Source organism: Neofelis nebulosa, chromosome 11 (genome assembly GCF_028018385.1).
Source record: "Neofelis nebulosa isolate mNeoNeb1 chromosome 11, mNeoNeb1.pri, whole genome shotgun sequence".
NCBI classification, from domain to species: Eukaryota; Metazoa; Chordata; class Mammalia; order Carnivora; family Felidae; genus Neofelis; species Neofelis nebulosa.
Window position 1 is genome coordinate 33,955,016 of NC_080792.1, and position 20,257 is coordinate 33,975,272.

The 20,257-nt window shown below is 38.5% G+C and overlaps 1 long non-coding RNA gene and 1 pseudogene across 2 annotated transcripts in view; both read left to right on the forward strand.

Moving 5' to 3' along the window:
* The window catches only part of LOC131490160 (uncharacterized), a 322,159-nt gene that overhangs the window by 151,032 nt on the left and 150,870 nt on the right, over positions 1–20,257 (forward strand). The window lies entirely within an intron of this gene.
* On the forward strand, positions 12,366–12,436 carry LOC131490692 (U4 spliceosomal RNA; annotated as a pseudogene).

Below are 20,257 nucleotides of genomic sequence, written 5' to 3' on the forward strand. Positions count from 1 at the left end.
ATAAACTTTAAAAACATCAGTGGTTTGGACTATAAAACCTCTACCAAAGCATTACCAATAGTCTAGTAGCAGAATTATCTAATCGTCAATTACATTACAAAATAGAAAAAATGGTGAGGACAATTTATATCTTTGGTTTATTTTCACTCCCCTCCCTCCCAACCTGGTTACTTTTATTAGAGGTAGGTTATGGAATTGCTATAGACTCCAAATTCTTACAGCATTAAACCTAAATGACCAGGAGGTAGTCCCAATTTATCAATTTACAAATTAGGAAGGTGACTCTCAAAGAAGCTAGTTACCTCAAACAAAGTAACACCTATTGTTATAGACTCAGCATAAGAACTCTGAAGGGCATTTATTCACCAAATATTTACTCAGAACCAACCATGTGACGGACATTTTTCTACGTACCGGGCATACAGTAGTGAACAATGAGGGTGATGACCCTGTTCAACTAGAAATTATGATTTGCTGGTAGGTGGAGAGAATTAAAATGAAGAGGTCCTAAATTTTAAGAAAGAACCAACCACATAAAAATTAGAGGATCACACATTCCCAGTAGATAAAAGCTCAAGTATAATGAGCCTTAAGGTGAGAACAATACTGGCATGTCCCAGAAGCTGAAAGAATGTGCTGTAGCTAGAGTGTGTTGGCCTGGGGAAAAGGGCAGTAAATAGGATCCAATGTAGACTGTGGCCAGATCATGTGGGTCTTCATAGGCAAGAGTCAGAAATGTACACTTTGTTCTATATGCATCAAGACATTGTTAAGATATTAAGCAGGGAAAGCATGGCCTTATTTGCAGTATTTACACACTACCTGGTCTACTGTGAGGGAGAATGGACCAGGAGGGAGCAGGACCAAGAAGAGGGAGGCTCTGAAGTACCTAGCAGACAGATGACAATGAATCAGTAGATGAGGTTGGCAGGAAAAAAAAAAAAAAAAAAAAAAAAAAAAGGATAAAAAGAAGGGGACAGATCTCGGATGTGAATTAATGACAGAGTCAGCAGTTCCTGCTTGTGAATTTTGTGTCAAGAGAGAAGGAAAGAGAAGAGTCAAGGATGTCTTGTTTGTTTTGTTTTGTGTTGTGTTCTGGATTGAGCAATAGGGTCGGTTGGTTGGTGGAGTAGTCCGCTAGCGGAGATGAGACAACACTGAGGAAAGAAGAGATTGAGGGTGAGGGATGGGAAGGTATTGAAGAGCTCTGTTTTGAACATGGTACATTTGAGATGCATATTAGAAATCCCTAAGAGATATTCTCCTGGAGATGGGGAAGAGGTCAAGGCTAGAGATACAGTTTGGGAGTCATTATCATATAGATGAATTTGAGGCCATGGGAGTAGATGAGATTACCTATGGAGAGGAGATAAAGGATCCCAAGAATGAGCCCTAGGGCATTTAAAAATTTTAAGAGCAATATTTTTCCTTAAATAAATGTCTTTCTATTTAACTAGCAGATTTAATTTCAGAAGTTTTCTATTTAAGGGTAGTTAAACCAAAGCAAAGCAACCATTATTTCTTCCTTGAAATCTTCTCTAATCCCCATGCCCCAAAAGCCATATATAAAGTTATAAGTAAGTTTAATAGAGAAAATATAAAAATACACACAATTATACAATTTGTTTAAGAGGGGCTTCTTGATTATTGCTTTGTACTCGATGGCATTTCTATCAATTTTTGGACATCACCTGTCATTCAGCCTTTCCTAATAATAGATTGTAATTGTGCATGTTATTATATCTTTCTAAACTCAGAAGGAAGCATTATGTTCTATGAACTGTCCCCCCATGAGTTTAAACCCTGTCAAAAGTACAACTAGGGAGTACCTTTGTCACTGAGCAATTGCAGCTCAGTATTACTAAAATCTTCTTTAAGCTGCTCATTGAAGAGTACGATGCTGCCATTTCCATCCCAAGTAACTCCCAGTTCTGAAGCACAGTGTTATTATACTGTATCAATTCCAAGGCCTGCCAGCTGCAGGTTTGAAATAGCTGCACTCAGTGAAACCCAACTTTTAAATCCCAGGAAAGGGAGTTCAACCCTTTATTGTCCTAAAATAGACCAATGTGATATGGCTCAGTAAGGGGTCTTTCGGATGGCGCCTTCAAAATTACCATCCTCAGTGTTCTATGCGGGAAATAAAAGTGCTGGACAGCTTTCCTCGAGCAGGCTTTTGGCCTCAGGCTCTTGAACAAAATCTTCGGTTTCTTCTTGTCTGTATTCATCATGATCCATGATTGCTTATCACCTTTGCCTGGAGAAGGGAAGACGTCTTTTATGAAGGTGCATGTCTGTTTTATGTCCCTGGCTGTACTGAGTGGTTGAATAGTGGATGTGGTTTATGATTAGTGATAATGGGATTGGTTGCTAATTTTTAAATACCTAAAAATGCTGCGTAAAATATAACATTGTCATGATTGCATGAGAGAGATGGTAAAAAATTGAACTGCATGAATTTCTAGCCTGATTTGTGTCCCAAAGGACACTCCTCGACTTCCACACCCACCCCTGCACCCTTTTCTGAGTGTTTTCACAAACACGTACACTTGACTTACTTTTGCCTTTCTGGCTGTTCATACCCAGTGCCTCATTCTGACTCCAACAGGAATTACTCAAATCACCTTACTGGATTCTAAATCTGGTTACTGGTGAAGGGAGTAAACTTTCTTGCGTCCTCAGAGCTGCCTTCCAGATCTGTTTCCTCTTCTGCCTTCCATGGCCTCCTTGTATGATCTTCCCTGCCTATATTCCCAACCTGCTTTCAGGTCTGACATTTATTATCCGAAGACATTCTTACCACAGCCTAGCTCCCCTGGTCTGAGAATCCCCCGAGGGCCCTTCCTCTGTGACACCCACTTGCTTCATCTTTAGGTTCCTTATTATCCCTGGATTTTCTCATTCAACTGAGTTTCATGATTCTCCTCTCTCCTGAACCTTCATGGTTTTATGTCTGGCTCCAGAAAGTCGAAGTCCTACCAAGAAGAGAATAATTCTCTTGGTGTCCTTTAGAACACTCATCTGAATTTGCTTTGAATGAAAATGAGGTCTATGATAATATTTTTCTTAAGCACAAACACAAATGCCATTCCTGATTTTCTATTATACTTAGTAAAATAATTATCTAAATGGATGTTTCTCATTTTACTAGTCTTAGCATTTTCATACTTTTTAATATGATTTAGGTTTTCCTTTGAGGATTAACTGGCTTAAAACAAGAAAAGTCTTGAGCATCTCATTTTTTTTTCTTTTTACATCCTTGTCTCATTGACCTTTCCAAAGTGGAGGTGATGACCTGTAATATTTCTTCCAGACTGACCTCCCACTTCCTGTGCCAGTTTTCAACTCTTTACAAGTAAAGAAGTTAATAAAGAAAAGAGAGAACTTTGATTCTGCCAACCCTTAAGCAATTTAAGCTGTGACTTTACTAACCTTAAAGTAAATGAAGCCGGATCCAGTAGCTGCACGTTCAAATGCTGTTACAGGATAATTTAGTCCAATTGAATATTACCGTAATGGGGGGAAATGAATTCTGTGCACATTGAAGTTTCTGCTTCTCCAGGAGAATTAAACTGCTGAATGCCCATGTACCCCACTGAAAGTATCTCAAATACACCTTAGCATGCTGTGTGAATGTGAAGGTCAAGTCTGTTGACCTCGCTTTCCAGAGTAGATCTTCAAACTAGAACCACCCATTTTCCCTTGTTCTTAAAGCTCAAGTGTTTTCCGTACAGTTTTGAAGAACTAGTTTAATTTCACAAATGGATTATGTTAGACTACATAAAATTATTTTCAACATGTAGCTTTATGGCTCCCAAGATCCTATGGAATCTTATACCAATTGACTGGCATACAACTGAGACCACACATATGCTAACTTGCTCAGCCACTGAGAATCTATTATAAATATTTTTCAACTTTCTTTCAATGTAACGAATACTGAGTTTTATAGTTTTATGGAGATATCTTGTTTCGAAAAAACACACAAAAGAAAGATCTGGGAGAAAAAATATTGAATGCTTATCTGTGGTCAAGTAAATAGATACATATCATTTAGTCTTCCCCCAAGCCACCCTGGAAGAAGCTACAGGTAGCACATAGAGTAGAAAAAAAACTTAAAACATGGCTACAGCCACTATGGCTCCAGAAGGTGCAGACCACAGAAAGTGAATGAAAAGGAAAATTTTATACTCATGTGGTAGGGAGAAGCCAAAATAGGGAAATAGGGGTGGAGGGAGGATAGGACTTGAAACAGTTAAGTCCAGAAGAATAATAAAACTGAAAAATTTAAGAAAAGATCTGGTAAATATAAAGGAAGATACAGAACACATTTCAAAGACACAGAATAATATTTAATGTAAGACCAAATATCGTTATTATGTGCAAGGACACATGACTATTTTGCATAGTTTCAGCAAAGAGAAAGAGGAGAAATTCTGAGTACATCATCTAAATTGGCATATCAAATAATTGTGTAACCCAGCAAAAGAAGTTCACCCAAAGACATCTGTTTCTAAATGAAGCAACTACTTGTGAACATCCTGTATTTGGCCCTTAACCCATTTTCATGGTAAAAGGCTAAATCATTAGCACATGTTCAAAAGACAACCTAGCAGATACTGACCAAGACCTGTTAATGGGCAACATCCTTATAACAATTTCCCCTTGATGGTACAGAGTATGTCAACTAAATTCAAGCATCTGTGTGAGACACAGTGTGGCACTAAAACCTTTCTACCTTAGGGTACTCACCCCTATTGCTTCCCAAATCTTAGGGATTATGCCTAATTTTATGCTGACTATTGCATAGACAGAGTACATTCCATCCATCCGTGTACCCATCTACCCATATGTACACATGTTGTTTTTACTGAACAATCATTTATTGAGCACCCTTTCTTTGCCCCAAATGGTGCTAGGTGCATAGCAACATATCAAGGAAGTATTCAAAATTGCCCTTCACCTCATAGAACTCATCATCATTTTATAAAAATCACATCAAATTCTCATTTTCATTATTTTTTATTCTATTTTTTACCACCTGATTATGATTAATTTTTCTGGGCATAATTTGCTTGCTCTAAGAGTTCCTTTGTTTTTATTCCATTGACTTGCCATCTTGCTTACTTTCCACCATAATTTAAGATTGCCTAATCTCTCATTTTTTTTTGTCTAGAATCGCCACTTTGCATGCATAATTTTAGCAACAAAAATCTCTCCTTACAGCCTTCACTTCCTGCATTTTTTGAGTCTCTCCACTCTCTGCAAAAATATATATCCCAATTTCATTTATAGTTAGATGCTTACAATTAAAATGCCACTGTCCTTGTAAAGTTGCTTTAGTGATATCGTTCTCTGCCAAAACTATGGTAGCTGTAAATGAGATTCGAGACTCATTTTCTTCATAGACCAAACACAACTTAAATTTATGTGCACAATTGGTGGCCAGTTTTCTTACTTCTACAAATGAGATGTAGTCAAGTGTCCAGGGACACATGTCTGTCCATACAGGGAGGATTTGCTGTCCTTATGGCCCTTTTAGTCTTCTAGAATATTCTATTAGCTCTCTTGATATCCTTATCACAATCGTCATCATTGCCATGAGACACAGATATTCTGAGTCGAACTGAAAAATTCAGTTTGTCCAGGCACAAAGCCACTATGCCTGTGACTATGTCACCTTTTGTATTAGCCAGGAAAGAGAATAAGGAAGAGAAAATGTGTGAGTTGAAAAGCAACACTAAATGGAGTGATTATTTAAACATATTCTAAAATATGTTTGTCTACTTGACCTAACTACTGACTTAAACGCAATAAGAAGGCATTTTAACACCATTAGTATCTGGATTTCTGCCAGAGAAAGCTCCTTGCTTTATATCCCCTTAGGCTATACTGATGAAACTACCTAAAAATGGGGTTTAATAGCACTTAATTCATTTTAAATACTGAAGCAACCAGTAAAGTGTATCAGATGATGAAAAAAATAAGACTCTCGAGGTTAAAGTATTCCAGCTGGGACTTCCTTGCTTATATATACAATATGTCGTATTCTCTCTTAGAGTTGTGGTGAGGACTTTGACCAGGCAGCGGTTTCTGGCTGACTTTGCTTCGCGTCAGCAGCAGTGATGTTGCTGCTTCCACTGGTGTGTTTTCTCAGATATCACTGTCTAGTTATGACTGTAGATATGACTCATGTTGGCAGTCTTGGTGGTGAATGGGGTAGCAGCATTCTAAAATTCTTTCCACACAATAAAATTAAAAAGTACAGATTTCAGATGCAAACTGCTCAGGGACAAGATACTAAGTGCTTCTAAGTGTTTTGTTGAGAGCCAGTGTTTAAGTAAACATTACAAATTATGGTTGTCTAGTAAATAACGTGGACTGAAGCCCTTGAGAAATTTATTATTCATAAAATACATCATTTTGTCAGCTGGATCATGTAGCTTTTTTCTCATAGAAATTGATAGAGGTTTCAGTTTGATCACCAGCAAAGAACAGTAAGTGCTTTCCAAAGACCCCAACAAGGGACAAGGGCAGGGCTTAAGAATCTCCCCAGCTGTGGGGTGCCTGGGTGGCTCAGTCAGTTAAGCGGCCGACTTTGGCTCAGGTCATGATCTCACGGTCTGTGAGTTCGAGCCCCGCGTCGGGCTCTGTGCTGACAGCTCAGAGCCTGGAGCCTGTTTCAGATTCTGTGTCTCCCTCTCTCTGACCCTCCCCTGTTCATGCTCTGTCTCTCCCTGTCTCAAAAATAAATAAAACGTTAAAAAAAAAAAAAAAAAAAAAAGAATCTCCCCAGCTGAAACTTCATCTGAAAAGGCAGTCCAAAGAGGCAGCCCAGTGCTTTGACAGTGGTTTTTGGTGTTTGACCAGCTCATCTGCCGCATCCTCAGAAGGGTATGTGGTCTATCACATACCTCTTTTACTGTGTTTTCCCTCAGTAGCCTAATAAGAATTGTTCCACGGGGATCAAAGATTAGTCATGTAGGTAGAACTTTATTTGAATGTGTTTCTTCCCTTTCAAGCCCTGTGTGTATGCATGCATATGTTTATGTGTGTAGTTAAGTGAAATAAAATTAACGATAAGTTAATTTTCAACACAGGAGAAATTAGCCGTCAAATCCATTTTTTCATTTCTTGCCCTGTTTCTGTTTGTGCTTTAGTTTTAGCACGTGAGAGTGTTTGGCTTCCATTCATGAATTTGTTCGTTCATGCAGTGAATATTCCTTACGTTCCAACTATGAGCCAGGACTGTTCTGGTCCCTGGTAAACCGGCAGGCAGGAAAGTAAGTCTATGGTTACAATTAAATAATATACATACTGTCGTAGAAATAAGAAGGAACTGGAAACAATGAAAGAACACTTGCCTCAGCCTTTCAAATCAGGGAGATCTTCCTGGAGGAGGCAACCCCTTAGATAAGTCTTAAAGTAGGAAATATATAAATAAAGGGAGAGGGATCAACAGAAGGAAGAGTGTGTTTAAAGTCAAGGAACAGAGAGAGAGGTAGTGCTAGGGAGTTGCACTTTGTTGGGCCTTCCTGGAGCTCAGTAGTTGCATGGGGATGAAACAGAAAATGGGATATTAGAAAAGGTGGAAAACGCTGGCTTTGGTGTGTGGAATAGACTTATCTGTGGCAGAAGAAACTAAAAAGCACTTTCTAGTTCCCTTTGTGGAGACAGGGGAATCAGTTTTAAGTTTTCTCACGTGTAAAACGACGTATTCGGAGTTTGCAATCACCAAGGCCTTTTGCAGTTTTAAGATTCTGTGATTCTATGAATTTTTGGTACCCTGCAAGAAAACATGAAAGTATTCGTGGACACATGAATCAACATTCTCTTCTGAAGGAGAAAACAATTCTATTATCCAAGATTTATATTTGGAAAATTGCTATAGTATTAGACATATTTCATGCACAATCACATCATTTAACTATTAAAATGGTATCTATTGTTGGGATAAGTAGAAACAAAACAATAATTACAAATATTTATTGTTGTTTTTATTTCCATTCTTGAGGAAAATGTGAGATCTCTCAACTTGTGCTTAAAATTTCTTAGCAAATTAGGATGTTTATTGAATAACTAGTTTCCTAAAATGAAAGGCAAGATATTTTAGTAGAAATATAACGGTGACAGTTCAAGCACATATTCATCATCACTATTTTTTGTCTATGTAAAAACTAGGTCAATAAGATTTAACTTTGGAAGTCTTTATATGAAAAGGCAAACAATAATTGATCAGTCTGCTCATTTTTCTGTTCTGCAATAGAAATTTCACGTGTACTGTTTTCAGCTTCATCATTGTTAGTAATTTCTATCTTCTCATCAACCAAAGTGTGAGTTGACTTACATCTAGTTATGTATAGATGATAGACACATGCATCTAGACATATACTTTGTTTTGTGTTGCCAGAAATCCATAATTATTGTAAAAATCTAAAATGATTGTATATGTAATTTTATCTCAAAGCGCTTTTCCTAAAACCTTTAAGAAAAATGGAATCAAGTGGTTTAATTATTTCAATATTTACATGAAAAAAGAAGAAACACAGGCAGTCTGAGTTATTATTCAGAATCACATGGCAAGCACGTGATGAGATGAGAATAAAATATGGTAGTTTAGAATGCAACATTACACTGCCATTGAGACTCACCATTCCTATCGAACCCATTAGTATACTGGTTTTCAAGTACAGTATTCTAATATTATGGCAGATAGGAGAAATTTTCAGAAAACCAATCTCTTCAGTTACAATCAAAATAAGCAATCTCATTTATTCAACATATATTTGTAGTGTGACTAAGGTTTGCCAGGCATGGAATTAAGCATTGAAGTTACAAGAGCAAAAGTAAGTCAATCCTTGTTCCTACGGAATTCATAGTCCCAGGAGAAATCCACCCTGTAAATCAGCAATGACAAGCATTGTAATAAATGAAAATAGAAAATAAGCTTGAGGTACTTTGGAAGGGTCCCTTAGAGGGTTTACAACCCAATATGTGGAGGCTTTCAAGAGTCCCCTGTGGGAGTGATTTCCAAATTGAGATCTATGGAAGAAGGTGAAGTTAGAGAATTTTGGCAGTCTGAAAAGTATCAGCATTAACAGGTTATGTGCAGGAAGGGCAGTGCAAAGATGCCTGAGCAGAAGCGTCCACAGGGGTGATGGAAGATCCAGGAAGCATGACTTTATGGAATCCAAGGGCATAGAGAATTTCTAGAGGGTGATGGTTGTCAAAGTTGATAACTGCAGAGAGGTTAGGGAAGAAAATGATCAGAAAGCAGATGATGGATTTAACATCAATGCCGTAGTGTCCTTGGCAAGGATTAGTTCATGAAATGTAGAGTAGGAGTAGAGTTCAAAGGGCAGTGGGCCAAAGAGGGGCTTTGAAACTTTGAATGAAGAAAGTTGACAAATCTTTTTAAAAGTAGGGTTATATAGATGAAAGATATAGTACAGTGTAGACACAGAAGGGTTTGTAGGAGTCTTTTGTTCATTTTTAACGGTAGGTCATGTTTAAATATCAATAAAAAGTACTTGGGGTCAGGTGCCAAGTAGAAAACAATTTAAGAGAAGGCATATTGGACTAAAAGAAGGTTGAGAGTATAGGGTCCAATGCATACAATGAGGGATTAGTTCTAGTGGGGAAGGGGGACTCTTTCAAAAGGAAGGACGAAGTAATAGAAGTCTATCTTGTAGATAAGCACTGGGAGTTGATGGTGTCCCTACTTAATATCTTCTATTTTCTCTGTGATGTAGCATATGGAGCCAAGGCTGGAGTGGAAGGGACAGGATGTTTCCGCAGAGATCTTTTGAAACAATGCTGGAAATAGCACCATTATCTAGCAGCAAAAAAGGCTTAGTTGTGGCTGAATTTATATTCATATAATATTGAGTAATTTTTTTCAACACTATTTAGAAATGAGGAGAAGGAGGACTCTTGGATAGAGAGCAGTGTTTGTATGTTGGACAACAGAGGCCAGACTGAATGATAAGGAACAAGAAAACAGGACAGGGATGATAGACAGCAAAAATCTAACCAGGTGAGCATGCCAGAGTATCAGCAAGATTGGGATTTAGATACATTTATGATAATAACCAAGGAAGAATGCTGAAAAACAATACTTTGAGATGGGATAGAATTTCATATTTCAGAAGTGCAGCAGGTTAGTTAGTTTGTTTTGGTTTTATTGACAAAGTTTATATTCTGGCTTTGGGAGTATATAGATGAAATGAATGCAGTCATTCACAGAGATGAAAATGTTAAGGAACTGAAGAATCAATGAGTTGAATGAGTGCCAATTGGGTGATGGCAAAGTTCTATCTTTCCCCGAGTTCTAATAATGAATTTGGAGGCTGGCAAAAAACGCCGAATGTTAAGGCTCATAATACCTTACCTCTACACAACATTGCTCTCCACACTATCCACGGCCACTATTTAGTCATGCCCCCACACAGTTTACTGTAGGACAGGACATCCACAGCCCATGGAGAAAAGTTTGGAGAGGCAGGCATGCAACGGGATGGGGAAAGGGGCATGAATCAGCTGAGAAAATACAGCCCAGTTTGGAATAAAAATCCAGGAGAGGAAAGGGGACTGGGAGGATTTATATTTGGGACTGGGAAGCATTGTAGGTAAGATTAACTAGCCAAATTTTCCTAAAATTAACAACCCCTGCAATGTCCTAGTGAATGGAGAAAAGGTCAAGGGTAAGAGGCAGGGTTGGGAATGCATCATTTCTGGGGAAATTACCTTAATGTGGCTTAGGAGAGAATCCTACTCTAATAGGAAAAGCAGACTGCAGGACTATTTAGTTTCCAGGACACCAACCACTTATGCATTCTCTCTTTTATCTCATTTCTTCTTTTTTGGCATCCTGCCTCCCTTTCCCTTTCACTTTGCTCTTGCCCCTTCTTTGTTCTGTTTTCTCCACACTCTTTTCTGTTTCCTATCTTTTCCCCCATCATACAAAACTAAAATTCAATAAAGTGCAGGAATATAAAGCTGTGGCTAAGGACTCTCTGCTGAGACTTTCTTTGCCTTGCTATGGGCACTGTCTAGAAGGAGCCACAATGTTCTGTGTCAGACCCATGATTAACCAGTGGTTCCAACTCAGCCCAAGGCCAGCTGGCTCTGCTTCCAGAAGCAGGCCTTTGCACACAGGGTACCCTTCATTCTTCTTGCCCATGACCTTTCAACAAAGTGTAATTCTGCAAAGCTGATCCTTGTACTTTATTGCTCGACCTGCAAGTCACACGAAGACACATATGGATGTGCTCCCGTGTTTATCTGTGCCATCTGCCCTCCTCCAGTCTCTGCCACTCAGCCTTTGCTCCTTGACTGCTTGTATGTCCCATTGGAATGGCACACATTCACTTCCTTCATAATAAAAGAAAACTCATTCCATATATGATTGTCAAATTCTGAAGGCCTTGGCCAGCAAGAGGTTACCATCAATCGTTGAGCAGTGACTCATTTCATTGTGGGATATTACCTTTTCCTTATTTCAAATAATGTGGCAGCTGGAAGCAATTGGCAGGAGGACTCTTCTTTCCTCCTTGTGGGAGAGATTCAAAAAAATAAAAAAGGAAAGGGAGAGAGAGATACCTTCATGAATCATGAATCATGCAAGTTGTCTCCTACCATGCCAAGGAAATTATCTTCTCTACACTACCTATCAATACCATTGACCTTTGTCATAAAAAGCAGGTCGCTTATATCTATATCCCATTAAAAGGCATCATCCTACAATCACTTCTTCAGTACTATTAAAGTCGTGTCAAAAAGAATCATTGACTTATTGTCAAACACATCCAACCTTCCACATTAATGTACCTAGAGACACCTCACTAATCAACAGGCAAACAATGCCAGACACCAAGGGAAACCCAGGGAAGCCAGTGGGTGTGTGTATTGGGGTGGGGGGGGGGTGTCTCTAATTTCATCCTTCCTAGCTGATCTGTGCATGTTCTGTGTCCTGTACATTGGCATGGTTCATGACATGTCATTTCGTACATCCGTCCTTATATATTTAGAATGAATACTATGTTTTTGCTCTTTCTCTCTGGAACATATCAGTGGCAGAAATTCCATAGTATTTCAGAGGATGTTAGCGAGTCTTCAGGACCCATCTGACCCTAACGTGGCAGTGGGTATTAAAGGGGAGTCAAAAACCACTTACTGAATATATATTTTGGTGGAATTAACAGAAAAATAGAGTTATCAGCTTACTAAATGACAGAAATATCATGTGTTATGTCATTCCAGGAAATAAAACAATAGTTTCACTTGGTTTTGCCAGGTAAGGCTTCCTACAAAAGGTGCATTTGGGTGGGGACTTTAATATGGTGGAATTTGAATATCTGGATATGAGCTTTGCGCAGTGGCAGTATCGTAGCCAATGAGGTTTATCCGAGGCGCGATTATTGCTAATTGAATATCTGGATATGAGTAGAGAGATTTCTAGGCAAGAAACCATTGGGAAAATAAATAATTCTGGACATAAGAATATTCAAGGAAGTGAGGGAAATTATGAAGAGTGTCTTGTCTCAAGTTGAGTGCATATTGGTGATAAGAATACAAATGGGGACCGTTTCCAAGATAACTGAGCTCCAGACAAATATCTTTTGATTTTCTCCAAAAGTCCAAGAGTACTTGTTCAAGGTTTTTGAGCCTGTATAATGAAATACATAATGAAAGGAAAGGGGTGGTTTAGGATTATTCCTCAGGTAAGCCAGGTCCATCAGAGGTAAATGAGATTACTGCAGAATTGACAGAGGAGATGAGCACCTGGATTTTACTTGGAGTGGGATGGATTTGAAGGAACTTAGAAAGGATTAATTCACTGAGCTTGTAGAATTAAGACATTATGTACAATTTAGACCCAGGATTTTATTAATTATCCTTTCTCTCCCTTCCTTCCTTCCTTCTTTCCTACCTTCTTAATTTTGATTCTTAATTTTAAAGGATATGTTTTTTTTTTTTAACGTTTATTTATTTTTGAGACAGAGAGAGACAGAGCAGGAACGAGGGAGGGGCAGAGAGAGAGGGAGACACAGAATAGGAAGCAGTCTCCAGGCTCTGAGCCATCAGCCCAGAGCCCGACACGGGGCTCGAAATCACGGACTGTGAGATCATGACCTGAGCTGAAGTCGGACGCTTAACCGACTGAGCCATCCAGGCGCCCCAAAGGATATGTTTTGACATAACTATGGAGAAGCTATCTATATGCACCCAGTGCATGTGGCTGAAACTCACCCTCCCACCCAATATGAAAGGATGCTGGTGTGATCTGACAGCAGAGAGGCAGAATGGAAAGGACAGATAACCCTGGGTCAGAGACACTTCTTCAGAAGCGCTGCCTCCACTACTGTGGTATTGTGACTTTATACAAGACAGTCGATAGTCCTCTGTCTTTCTAATTCTCATCATTTTATATAGTCATTGTATCTAATCCTCATGTCAACCCTTCATAGTTCTCTCATCCTCAGAGTAACCCTTCACAATCATCCTCATGTGATGACTGTGTATGATCAACACAATCCAACTTCACATTCTCAAGTCCCAGGCTTACATAGAATTATTCAACTGCATTGACTACTTACCATTTTGAAATCTTTTTTTAATTTTAATTTCTACATGGCACACTCATGACTTTTATCTTAACTCAATGGCCACATAATTTCAGTGTACTTAGATGGCTTTTCCCACTCTGGTTGCAAACACTAAATGGTAGATGGTATGCAGTTTAAGGCCTAAGGTCTCTTTTTTGTTGTCTATACTTTTCCCCTAAGTATTTGTAACCAGTTCCATTTGTATGCTTACAATTTCCAAATGTATATCTCTATTTTTCACATTTATTCAGGACACAGGATGCCTCCAGGACATGCCTTTTTATCCTGGGTTAAGTTGAACTTTTGACTCACTCTCTAAATTCTGCTTCCAAGAGTCTCTTTGGGAGACTACCATCTACTCACCAACTCCAGCCAACAAACTGAAGGAAAATTTTACTTCCTTTCTTTCCCTTACCTCTTACAGCCAATCAGTCAACAAGTAGACACAAAAGTAAGACACTTCCTTAATCTACCTTATTTCTTCTATTTCCATTGCTATCATCCTGATTTTATCCACCATCATTTCTTATCTGGATAACTCCAGTGGACTTTAATTGGCTTCTTTGCTTCTTCTTTACCATTCTCCATTCTTCACCCTATATCTAGAATAGTTGCAGAGAATGTAAAGTAGTTCTCTGCTTAAATTCTATAATGGCCTCACTTAACGCTGAAAGTAAGATCTGATTCCTTACCCTGGATTTCATGACATGATTTACTCTCTTACTTCCCTCAACTCACTGTGTTTAAGATACAAAGGCCTTCTTTCCATTTCTTTGACATACCAATCTCTCATCCCTCTCAAGGCCTTTGAAATAACTCCTTCCTCTGCCTGGAATGTTCTTCCAATAGATCTTCAATGAGTGGTTTCTCCACTTACCTATAGCCTCATCAGAGGCAGAAAAACCTTCCATTACTGCACAATTTAAAATTGCTGCTAATTAATAGCTAATTAACAGCTATTGACTTGCTATTCAATGCATGGGGCAAAGACCAGCAGCCCTGGCATTACCTGGAAGCTTGTTAGAAATTCAGTCTCAGGGCACCTGGGTGCCTCACTTAGCTAAGCATCCCACTCTTGATCTCAGCTCAGGTCATGATCTCACAGTTCGTGAGACTGAGCTCCACATCGAGCTCTGCACTGACAATTTGTAGAGCCTGCTTGAGATTCTCTGTCTCTGTCGCCCCCTGCCCCCACTCTGCTTGTGTGCATTCTCTCTCTCTCTCCCTCCCCTCTCTCTCTCTGTCTCTCTCAAAATAAATAAATAAACTTTAAAAAAGGGGGATGTTTCAAAAAAGAAAGGAAGGAAGAGAGACAGAACAAAAGAAAGAAAGAGAAAGAAAATACAGAGTCTTGAGCTCTACCCAAGACTACTAAATCAGTGCATTGTAAGAAGATCCCTGGTTGATTTGAATGCACATTGTTTGAGATCCACTAACCTAGCACATCACTCTCTTTTAATTTTTTTCTTTAGCACTTACATTTCCTGATTTTCTCTTGTGTATGAATGTTTATTTGTATGAGCGGTACTCCTCATTACCTATACTAAAAATAAACTCCATGAGAGAACATGGGCCTTGTTGGCACTGTTCACCTCAAACATGTCCCAAAACAAGAGCAGTGACTGATACTCATATGGCATGTTGAATGAATAAATGAAGTATCCACATTTGCCTGAGGCCATACTCATAAGGAGGGCAAAACTTGAGACCCAAACTCTTCCAACCACTTCTAGACTCGCAGTTCATGAAATAAATTATGCAGATCTTTGTCTCTTTGGGAAGGTTGAGGGAAGTTCACAGTCCAAGGGGTCATCTGCTTTCAAACTACATTGAGATTGAAGGGAATATCAGGCCCCTTTCAGCACCCTTGTTTTAGAACAGCGGCAACATTAGGGTTTCTGAGCACTGTCCCCAAAGTTCCCCTGAGTAAGTCTGGCCTTTCAGGGGCACAGCTGAAGCTGAATTCACCCCACTTAGCTGTTTACATGTAAAGAGTGAATGACAGCATGAGAATCAACAGGCTTGAGTGAGGGCTACAGGTTGTGAGGTACCCAGGAGAGAGGTAACGACCAGATAGAAGAGAATGTCTGGGAAACTGAGTGGTAGGAAGAATCAATTCCCCGAAGAGATATGTCGTTTTATGGGTGAGAGAGAAGGCCCAGTGTATCTTTATTTCCTCATAATCATTTTATTTCTATACCATCATATCACATTTTAGCTTATCAACCCATTCATGACAATAAGATCATCTAAAGGGTTAACATGGAACACATGATATATTTTCATTTTCCCAAACAATGACTTTAATTCTGCAGCCAGTGCTAAAATGTACATATTTTCATTTTCTCCATTTCTTGTTTTCTCTTGCACCATTACCTCCCCTAGTTTTTCACATGGAACTCTTCATTTCCATACAACCTATATCTTTACAACAGGAAAGAGCTAAGTAGCACTGTTTACAGAGTTAAAGTCAGAATTTTGAAATCTAACTCAGATATTCTGGAGCTCTTCTTTTTAATAAAATAAGCAAAGTTATTCTGAGGTATAAATAAGCATAGTACAACAAATGTGAAAGATGAGTTCTGAAGTGGAAAAGATAAAAACAGATTGTCATAATTTGGAGAAAAAGAAAGGTAGGAAGGAAGGGAGGGATGGAGGGAGGGAATAAAGGAGAGAAAAAAGTTATGACAGCCAAAAAAGAAAGTGACATTTATCTCGAGTCCTTGCTCTGACTCACCATTAGCAGTCCTGCCATTCTATCCTAGCCAGTATCTTGTTTCAAATTTTCAGAGGCCAGCAGGCTCCATCTTAGTTAGAGTTATTGAGAGATTCGATCATGGCCATCGAAATCTTCCAGAGTGAAAAACATATGTCCTTTTGAATATGTCTACATCCTCATAATATATTTAATCTCTTTATATTAGTATTATAAAAATATATAAAATGCCTTCTCTAATGAGTTAAAGCTGTTTTTTTTTATTTATTTATTTATTTATTTATTTATTTATTTATTTTAGAGAGAGCGAGTGCACATGCATGTGCATGTGTGAGCAGGGAAGAGGGACAGAGGGAGAGAAAGAGAATCTGAAGCAGGCATCACCCTTAGCACGGAGCCTGACACAGGGCTCAATCAGAATCATGAAATCGAGAGTCACTCAACTGACAGAGCCACCCACATGACCCATTAAAGCCATTTTTAAGAAAACTAAAATATTAAAACAAACAGATAAAAAAACTAAACAGATAGACACACACATGCAAATCAGCCCATTTTTTAAAAAAAATATGATTCCACACAGTCTTTATGCTTTGATGTCCTTACAACAAATTATTTTTTTCTTACAACAAATTTAGTTAACTTCACACCTTCAGTGTTCTTTTTCCAGAAGTTTAACTCCTATGGTCATATGGAATGATCACCACACATACTTTTGGTCTGGGTTGATATACCTATTTGAAAAACAACCAACGCAGACATCTGCAGGTGAGTTGGATTCACACATACATGCACTCACACATAGGCACCATGGACACATGCTACAAGCAACTTAGTAGAGCAACATTAAACTCAACTGAATACTTTTCAAAATTACTCATTATGTTCCTGCAACATGTTTCACTTTGTATAGACCCTGGAAAGGGAAAGGCAGCAATGGGAACAAAAAGGAAAGAAAAAACAATGAATAGCAAATCTGGCGTTTTCCAACTCAAGAAGCCGCAGTTGATTTGAGAAGTGGCAGAACGTATAAGCTGCTTCCAATTTTATTTAAGCGAAATCTTCCATCCCAGCTTTTGTATATGCCTGGCCTCACACATCACAGTTACACACCAAAGCCCGCAGGAACCAGGGTTTTAGATCAGTGTCAGAGCATTTATATTTTTAAAAAATACCCTGAAAATGCCAGCTCTACCCCAGCTAGGATTTCTTCCCCCGTGTCCTGCAGTTAGACTTGTCAACATCAGTAATATACATGATGTTTGAACTTCTTCCAAGTGACTTACCCACACACTCACTCTCCTGAAAAAAATTCAGTGTCTGCCCACCTGCTGTTCAAGTGTAGAGAAGAGATGAAAGATTCTTTTCCCCTGAAATTAAAAAGAACTGAACACAAACAATTCCAACTGAATATGTCAGTTTGTGCCAAGACCTCTTCCGCCCTATCCTGTCCACTGACCTGCTATAGTAAGTCAGTTCCTTGTGACATCCTCTTTAACGCAATCAGATGCATTGAAAATTTTTAAACATGCTTGCATTGATCTGATAGGCTGCAATTATTGTGATAGAGCACCTAAAATAGATTTTTTCACTTAACGCTTTTTTAAATGGTGATAAACATAATTGTAACAGCCTCCGTAGGATAAATTGAAGAACCCAATCTCAAAGGAACTAATGCACAAATGCTACTGTTTTCCTCATTTAAAAAAAATAGGACACTTTCATGTATGGTTCCTCTGAGAAATCTTGTGTAAGCCTTTGACCACACTAAATTTATTCATTCTTTCATTCATTTCAATTTTCTTTATTCATCCACTCATTCATTCATTCACTCATTTTTTTTTTTTTTACTGATACTTCAGGGATATCATGTGATAAAGGTAAAGAGAATTTTAAAAATGCATCAATCTGGTTTCTGTATTCAAAAAATTTCTGTTTTTTTTTTGGAGGATGGATTAAATGTACACCTAGAATAGGTAAAATGACAACGTGTTACCTAACAATGCAGGATTTAGGCACAGAGAAAACATATGGTAGTGTTAAGTATGAAAATAAGGTCTAAGAATTTAGTTAAGAGACATTATATAGGCAAAATGTTCAGGAAGATAGGAAGCTTCGACTGGACATTTTATAAATAGGTAGGATTTAAATAGTTGGAAAGGAGTGAAAAAGACATTTTCCATATGGAGGGACAACATAAGCAATTTCAGAAAGTTGGTCATGCATGTACCATGTGGGACAGGGAAGGAAACTAGTGTAATGATGACATTCCTATGATGACATTCCTATGTTAGTTTAAATAATTTATTTGTGGGGTGCCTGGGTGGCTCAGTTAGTTAAGCGTCCAACTCTTGATTTCAGCTCAGGTCATGATCTCATGGTGATGTGATCGAGCCCTGGTTTGGACTCTGTACTGGGTAGAAGCCTATTTAAGATTCTCTCTCCCTCTTCCTGTACCCCTCCCCTGCTAGCTCACATGCACTCTATCTCAAAAAACAAACAAATAATTTATTTGCTATATAGATCTTTTTCTATCTCCTCAAGTGTTTCAAAGGCATTTTAGTTATACTGGAAGTGTTAGTTTATTATAAGAAACTCATTTATGTTAGCTCAAGGAATAGTAGGGTGGGGAAGTAAAGGAAAGGGGTGTATATAATTTACTGTCCTGGAACTCCAGGAGAAAAGATAGAGGTCATAGCATTTCTAGTAGTCATAAGGGAAAGAATTTGTGGTAGATTTTCTTCTAGTTTTCCATTTGGCTAGTCTATCAATCTTAGCTTCTTTCCGTATGTCTTGTCTTCTTACTTTTCCCTCTGTTTCTTGCTTCTTTACCTTGACCTCTTAATTTTTATCCTCTCTTTTTCTGTGCCTCTTGAGTTATAGATTCTACTTCCTTTGTCTTTGGATTAGTCTTTCTTTTAAGTTTATTTATTTATTTTGAGAGTGAGAGAGAGAGTGGGGGAGGGACAGAGAGAGAGAGAGAGAGAATCCCAAGGAATCTCTGCACTGTCAGTGCAGAGCCCAGCACAGGGCTCGAATTCACAAACCACGAGATCATAAACTAAGCCCAAACCAAGAGTCAGATGCTTAACCGACTGAGCCACCCAGGCACCATGAGGCTTACTCTTTTTTTTAATTTTTAAACGTTTTCCAATTTTTGAGAGAGAAAGAGAGAGAGAGAGACGAGTGAGGCAGGAGCAGAGAGAGAGAGGGAGACGTAGAATCCAAAGCAGGCTCCAGGCTGTAAGCTGTTAGGACAGAGTCTGACACAGGGCTCAAACCCATGAACTATAAGATCATGACCTAAGCTGAAGTTGGATGCTTAAGCAGTTGAGCCACCAGGGTGCCCCCCATGTGGCTCATTCTTAATATAAGTTCATTCACAGTCCCTCATTCTGTGTTTTTCCATTCTATTTCCTGAAAGCAAGAATCTGGTTGCCCAGGTCATTCACCATTGGGCAGATAGTTCAAATCAGGTTACTCATATATTGTCAAATAGCCTTTGAGTCCGGGGCACTTCCCATCCAAAAAGTTATATTCAGCGAGTGCTCCAAAACATGGCTGTCTGGGCCTTCTACCTCAAAGAGACCTGTGGACAGAAGAAGCTGTGGTAATGGAGGTCACCAGGATTGACCCATGTAATGGAAAAGGAGATAGGGACCATATTTACTTTGTAATCTCTTCCAAAAGAGATGGCTCATTCATGTAGTAATGAATTTATTGTCTATTATGCTACAGATAGTGATGAAACCTTTATTTTCAATTGGTTACTTAATCTCCAGTACAATTTTCAAAGTAGTTAATATTATTATTACCATTTTAGAGGTGAGGAAACTAAAATCAAAAACATTAAGCAATTTATCATAAATCAGATAACTAAGAACTCATGTAACTTGGGTTTTAATACATGTTTATTAAAATTGAAAGAGGATTT